Source organism: Heteronotia binoei, chromosome 12 (genome assembly GCF_032191835.1).
Source record: "Heteronotia binoei isolate CCM8104 ecotype False Entrance Well chromosome 12, APGP_CSIRO_Hbin_v1, whole genome shotgun sequence".
NCBI lineage: Eukaryota > Metazoa > Chordata > Lepidosauria > Squamata > Gekkonidae > Heteronotia > Heteronotia binoei.
Window position 1 is genome coordinate 41786910 of NC_083234.1, and position 7618 is coordinate 41794527.

A 7618-nucleotide genomic window follows, 5' to 3' on the forward strand; every position below is an offset into this window, starting at 1 on the left:
GCAAGATTTTATTTAAAAATGCAAACATTCTCAAATGTTGTTAGCACAACTGAACCATTTGATAAAAATGCAAGCACAGCTATGTTGTATCAGACCAAAGTGTCACCTAATCCAGCATACCTTTTAACGTGGTGGCCAAAGAGATACTCCTTCGAAACCAACAAGCAGTGCACGGAGGCAAAAGCCTTCTATTATTTCTTCCCAGCAACCACAAATATTCAAGCACACTGCTTCTGAACATGGAGGTTCAATTTAATCATCATAACTAATTGCTGTCAGTACCTCTGTGAATTGTTAGTGGCCATCTCTATATCCTATGGCAAAGAATTCCATAAAATATTTTTGTTTGTTTTTTATGTTCTAGAATGGCCACAACTGAGGGGGAGGGGTTACTGGAAGCCTACCAATTGTTAAGTGACTAATGAGTTCATTGGGAAACTTCATTTAGAGAAAAAGTGAATGTTCAAGGCAAAGTTCACTTTAGTCAAATATCATGAATCTTTAAAGAGCAATTTTGAATCTTGAATTTTTGTCACATGCCATATTGACAAAGGAATGTCTAAATATTTTGATGATTTATAATACACAATTTGCAGGTTGTCCACTTGTAATTCTCTATTTGTCATTTGAATAGTGAGAGTTTTGGTCCTGCTAGACATCAGAGATTCCACTGAAACTAGTTACTTATATCCCACATCATCTGAAGCTTAAGTGGATGAATGGATGGGTAGATCAATCACCATAAATAAGTGCTGAAAACATTACAAGTTTAAAAATATTAATTTTAATATTTAAAAAATCTATTAGAGATAAAAAAATTTCATGTGTGCAAGCAAGCTTCAGAGGAAAATCAGACTAACTGAAACCACTGAGAATAATCAGACTATAAGAGCCTCTTTGAAAAAGCCCTTAATTTTCCCAGTCTAATGCTTTGCTGGTGGTTCTTAATATGACAGCATTTATGTCTCTGTTCTACTCTTCTTCTGGGCAACAGGGGCATGTGGAGATTACAAACTTTGGACATAGGTATGAGGATGCCCATGCACCTGAAGCTGGAATTATGAAGATGGTAGAGTTCAAAATAAACTGGAAGGTGAAATAAGTAGTCATCTGTAAAGATTCTTCATAAAACATGATAAAGAACACTTTAAAATGGATGTCAAATGTGCGACCCACAGGCCAGATCAGGCCCCTGAAGAGCTCCTATCAGGCCCACGAGCAACTTCTCCCTTTCTTGCTTCCTTCTGTGTCTCAGCTTGCTTTGCCAGGCTTGCTCAATTGCAATCTGTGTCCTTTATAAAGTTTATATCTCCACTATTTGGCATTACATATTATGACACACATGGCCAGGCCCAACAAGGTCTCATCTATGTCCAGGGCTTTTTTTAGAGGAAAAAGCCCAGCAGAAACTCATTTACATATTAGGCCACACCCTGTGATGTCACTATTGTTTTGCACAGGAGGTTTTTTTTTAAGAAAAAGCCCAGCAGGAACTCATCTGCCAGCCAGAACTGCATTCCTGTGTGTTCCTGTTCAAAAAAAGCCTTGTTTATGTTAGATTTGGCCCTCATAACAAATAAGTTTGACACCCTCTGCTTGAAAAGGTACTGGGGTTCTAGTAGATAACTGTACACTAGAGAGAGCTGGACTTGAGTGTGAGAGATGTGTGTTCACAGTCCACCTTGGCCTTGGTTGAAGAGGGACCCAAACGCATGAGAGAGAATATCATGCATCTCATTCCATCAAAAACAAATTGCAAGTCTGTGTATCTTCAGTTTTCCTGTAAGCTCTGCAGAGAAGGGACAGAGGATTAACCCTTCAACCTCTATTCAGCTGCACTATTGGAAACTGCCTCCACCACCCTGCTATTAGTTTTTTAAAGGAGAACAGACCTATTTAAAATACACATTTCCCCTCTAAAATGCTAATAAGAAAGCAAAAAGCCCAGTTTCAAAAAGTGAAACAAAGGCAAGGTTGAACCTGCATGGCTGTGATGCAAATTGAGGATGCACAACCCTGTAATTTGCATCATATGATTGAATGAGACATGTTCTTTTAACTTAGAGCAGTATTTCCTTCCCTCCTGCTCTCAAATGCCTGCTCTCAAATGCCTGGGTTGAGACATCTATACATGTGCTATACATGAGGTACATCCATGACATCTTCATTAGATATAGGAAGTGTGGCCTCTGCTGACAGATGTATTCTGTCTGGCTTGGTGCTGTAATAAATTATTGATTGATTGACAGATGTATTACTCAGATGTAAATAAGAAAATTGTAGAGGGCATGATGTGCAAGGGATGCAGGCTGTGACATCATTGCTAAATCTAATAATAAAGTGGCCAGCCACATGTTGCTTATGACGATCCCTGAACTGGACCCCCACAGACAAGGTCTCTACCTGTGCAGGCACACAGAACCAGCAAATAGTTACTGTACCTCATTATATCCCTGAGTAGGTGCTTAAAAATCATAAAGGCTAACTAACACATAACAGATGCAGAGAGGGAATTCCATAGATGAGGTGCCACCACAGAGAGGGTCCAATCTCTGGCACTATGTTTCATATCTAAACAGTAATCCTTAAGAGCACAAATGGAAACATGATCTAATCAAAGGAGCATATAGCAATTATCTGGGATGAGTAATCACGAATCTGGATCACTCCCAGCTGGTGGATAAATTGCCAAAGCAAAGATGAAAGCAAGATAAAGAATATCTGTAAACTTCTAAAAATAAGCAATTGTTTCAGGTCATAAGTGAAATATTTCATCTCAGTTTTAAGGTCCAAAAGGGAGCAACCTTCACATAGTAAGACCCAGAGACCTGGCTCTAAAAAGACCCCATCAACTAACCCTTCTTCCCATCTGTCAGTCTTGGTTCCCTATCCATAATAATAATGAAGCCATTTCATGAGATTATAGTGAGTCTACAATGGGCTGGTTTTTCAGGTAGCCAGCTCGAGGTTGACTCAGCCTTCCATCCTTCCAAGGTCAGTAAAATGAGTACCCAGCTTGCTGGGGGGGAAGTGTAGATGACTGGGGAAGGCAATGGCAAACCACACCGTAAAAAAGCCTGCCGTGAAAATGTTGTGAAAGCAACATCACCCCAGAGTTGGAAACGACTGGTGCTTGTACAGGGGACCTTTTCTTTCCCTTTGACCATGAATGGTTATGCTGAGGTTTGTAGAACCTGCATAGACAAAAGCCATACAGGTTGGTGGCTACAACAGGTGCTGGGGGAGATATCAGGAGTTCAAGGGGAAAGACTGGTAAGATCCAGTCTGGCACCATGAACTAAAATGATGAGCAGGAAGGCAACTGGCCTCTTTCTTGTCATGTCCTGACCTAGCTACAGTAATGCATGCAGTGGTAACCTCCAGGCTGGACTACTGTAACTCACTATGTGCTGGCCTACCCTTGAGACTGACCTGGAAACTCCAGCTGATCCAGAATGCAGCAACGCAGGTCCTGATAGGAACGTCATGGACGGCACATATTCATCCTGTGCTACACCCGCTGCACTGGCTCCCAGTGGAGTACTGAATCAGGCTCAGGGTCTTGGTATTGACCTTTAAGACCTTACGCCATCTGGGACCCACATATCTTCAGGACCACCTCCCATGGTATGTTTCCAAAGAGAGTTATGCTCTGCTGAGAACAATCTACTGGTTGGTGATCCCTAAACCTAAAGACATCCAGCTGTCCCTGACCAGAGCCTTCTCAGCCCTGGCTCAGTCCTGGTAGAACTCTCTGCCAAATAACATCAGGGCCCTGTGGGCCTTAATGCAATTCCACAAGGCCTGAAAGGCAGAGATGTTCCAAGGTGGCAACATGGTCCAGAACAGGAAAGGTTTATTAACACCATCTGGAATTAATTTTAAGTCTGTAATGTTATATTTATTGTATTTTAACTAATAATTATGAAGTATTTATGTAATTCTTTTATTTGATGTAAATCATCCAGAGCCTTGTGTATTCTGGGATTGGGTGATTCATAAATCCAAAGTATAAATAAAATAAAACACCTTGTTAAGAAATGGCATTCAAGAAGTGTAAAATAAAAGTGACTTTTAGGACCCCATCTTAAGATGACAGTCCCATATTTTTGTGCCTTTCCAGTTATAATAAATGCTCAAATTTTATGTAGCACTTCATGGTCCAAGAGCTTCACATGTAATCTTTATGACAGAACTATTGCATAAGAAGGTGGGGCACAGGCCACCTGGGAAAATTGGTGAGGTGTGATTTGAACCAGCAACTACCTAGCATAGCCATTATGCTGCGCCAGCTCCCATCAGCTTAAGGGCAGTTCTTCAGTTCCATTGCATCTTTTTTGTTGCTAATACCCAGATTTAGCTATGTTTTTCTTATGGTATCAATATTGCTCGATGCATAATCCTTGTATAATCCTGCTTCTGGAACTATTAAGGGGATATTAATGTCCAAATAATGATCATAAAGAGACTTAAAATGTGCCGGTGGATGAACACACACTTTAACACACACACAATGTAGATCAGAAACGCTGACTAAACCACATTTAGTTTCTCATTGCAATATTTGCAAGATCAGAATTGTATGGAAAATATTAATTGTGGCACTTGTTACTTAATGAACAGTGTCTTTTTCTTTCTTTTTTTTTAAAGTAATGTACAGTCATCTTCTAAACCCAGCCCCTTGTGACTCTTCCATTTGCTCACCATCACAGGAGGAAAAAAAGAGAAGCTTAACTCTCTCTGTGGCTAAATGTAGAAAGTTTTGTTTCTATATCAGTCAGTCCTGGAAATACGTCACGTCCTGGAGGAAGAGGCTAAACTCTAGCTCACAAGCCTTCCTTACGATGCTGCAATGGAACAGCCCAGCCCCAAAATAGATTACAACTTCTTCCTTCCAGAATTTTTGACTTCTACCTCTCAGTACGGTTATCATTTTTAGCACCCAGAGGAAGTCTGATTGCTATTTGGTAGTCTGAATTTCCATTGCATGGTTTTTTTTTCTGTTTTGTGCTAGAAGAATGAAAAAATAACTTGTAGCAAACCAAATTAGACCTATATTATCACTTACTTTGAAATAAATCCAATGCTTTACAGAGATGTTCTCATTGATGGAACAGGAGCTTCTGATCTCTGTGGGGCTTGGTGATGTTGCCTGTCTACTGATTTAACAATGCTGTATTGAGAAAAGGCAAAAACAAAGTGAAAAGAGATTCAGGAACAAACCAGCCATCTAAATGATGCATTTGTGCTGTCTAGATGCTCTGATATTTATCATGCTTATAATTGAAAAAGAAAGGCAAGGAAATTTATGAGTGGAACTCTGTTACCTGCCATCATGGATGTTCTCTAAGCTGTCAGACCTTTATGTTTGGTCTGGATAGGATTGAAATTTGTTTTCTTTAGCATCGAAAACAATGCTTTTCCCAGGAATTCCAGGTAAAATCTAGTTCATACTTGAATCTGATTGTTCCCAGAAGGATTACTGCACTTGTGTGATACATTGCATCCTTACATTTGGGGAACGAGATGAGATCTTGTGAATCACAAGTATGAGCTACTGAAGGCTCTTTTTATCCTTAAGTACAGAAAGGAACCCTTACTGGATCAAGCCAGTGGTTCATCTACTGCATCCTGTTTCCTTCAGTGTCCAACCAAAAGCCCCACAAGGCTCATAAGTAAGGGTACAGGAGGCCCAAACGTCCTCCTATTGGTACCACCCAGCAACTTGTTATCAGAGGAGGTCCATTTGGCCATCATGGCTAATAGTTATTGACAGATCCATGCCCTGTGATTTTGTCTAATATCCTGTAACAACTATGTAGTTGTTACAGGATATTAGACAAAATATCCAGCCACCAGTACATCCTGTGAGTACCACAAGTCAATTATGCATTATGTGAGGAAGTGCTTTATTTGGATTGTCCTGAGCCTACTAACTAACAAAATCAGTGGATGCTCTTGCGTTCTAAATTGGGGAAAGGATTCCTCCCTCATTTTTTTCTCTAACTCTTCACCTACATTTTTTTCTCCCTAGCCCTGACATGAAAGAGCTCAGTGGTCAAATTATTTAAGCAGGAAAATACATCCATAAAGATACTATTTAACAGGTCACATATTATTTCCAGTTCTGCAGTGGTATCTAGAAATACATCCTCCCAGGATCTTCCCATGCTCAAATATTGCTTTGAAATTTTTGCACCCCTGATTCTCAGATGACTCCAATATGTCAGAACTTCTCACAAGAGGAGAGGTAAATCTTGAGGCCAAATAGAAACATTCAAGAGTTAATTTGAATTCACATAAATGTATGCATGTAAGAACCATTCAGGCTTCTGTTACTTGAACCATCATTTAATTTGGTTATATAATAATTAAGCCACTATGCGCATAAGTGAGATAGATTTTTTGAATGTAAATAATAAAAAGGAATATACTAATTTCAAAACTATTGTGAAAAAGCTGCTGCATAAATGATATGACTAAAAGAAGGCTTGGGACCTTGCTGTTCCCTACCTTATTTCTTTCATCGTACTCAGTTCCAACTGTTGGAAAAGAAATGGTTTTCCAGCCTTCACAAAAGGCCAACCCAAAGCAATCTTGGCCTAACTGCCTTGCATCCTACTCAGGTCCTGGTGATCAGGCAGGTACTGTGAGTTCCATGCTTAGAATTCTGTTCCCAGGTGCACAGAGGCCTATTCAGATCAGGACTGGGACATACAAGGAGAGGAGGGCTGACATCTTTTCTCTGTGCCATTTTCCCAGCCTGGAACAGCCTCAGAGTGGCCACTGATGCCCCATTGGGGAAACGTTATTGTAGAGCATCTGTCCCACTGAGGAAACTGAAGTGCAACTTGTCCAAACAAGTGGTTTCATAATGAGGCAAATAGCATCCCACAGGTCAGGGAAACAGCACAGTATTTCAGAAAGTGAGTCAGATGATCTGGGAATACCCTTTTTCTACATCAAGAACCCACCCTCTAATTATTACTTGCTTCTAAAGGCTCTTCTATACCTGCTGTACCTTGACTGAATTTATTGCAGTACCCTGTCCTTTTAATAGGTTGTCATATTTAACATTTCAAAGCCTCACCAGTTGTATCACGTAAAAAAGCTGTGCTCTGCAAGGCATCTTAGTGCTCACGTGCATACATTCATGTGCATGTGCAGCAGAGGCAGTTTTGCTCAGATATTTAAATTCTTTACCTTTAAGGAAGAAGATGAAACACAAATGAGTATGCTAATACAGTACTTCAATATGGCATCCCCAAAACTATCCCCCAGAGTAAAGTTTGGACAAATTAGTGACAGTGATATACCAAGGACAGATACCCTAAAACGGAATAAATAGAGTTGGAACATATGGTATAAGTCAGTGGTTGGTGCCATTGCCTGGAGCTGCTTGTTTCTGGTGACTTGGATTCCATCTCCCTCTCTACACTTAAAAGTCTTTTCTTCTTCAACATTTAAGTAGCTTATTTGATGCATTTAGAAAACATGATGATCTTGGGAGGGAAGAGGAGGGGCTGGGTTTGATTGTTTCACCACTGCAACGCAGCCCCTTCCTGATTCCGTCTGAGGTCTCTCGTAATGATAATAATAATCGTCCTCATTGGAATGA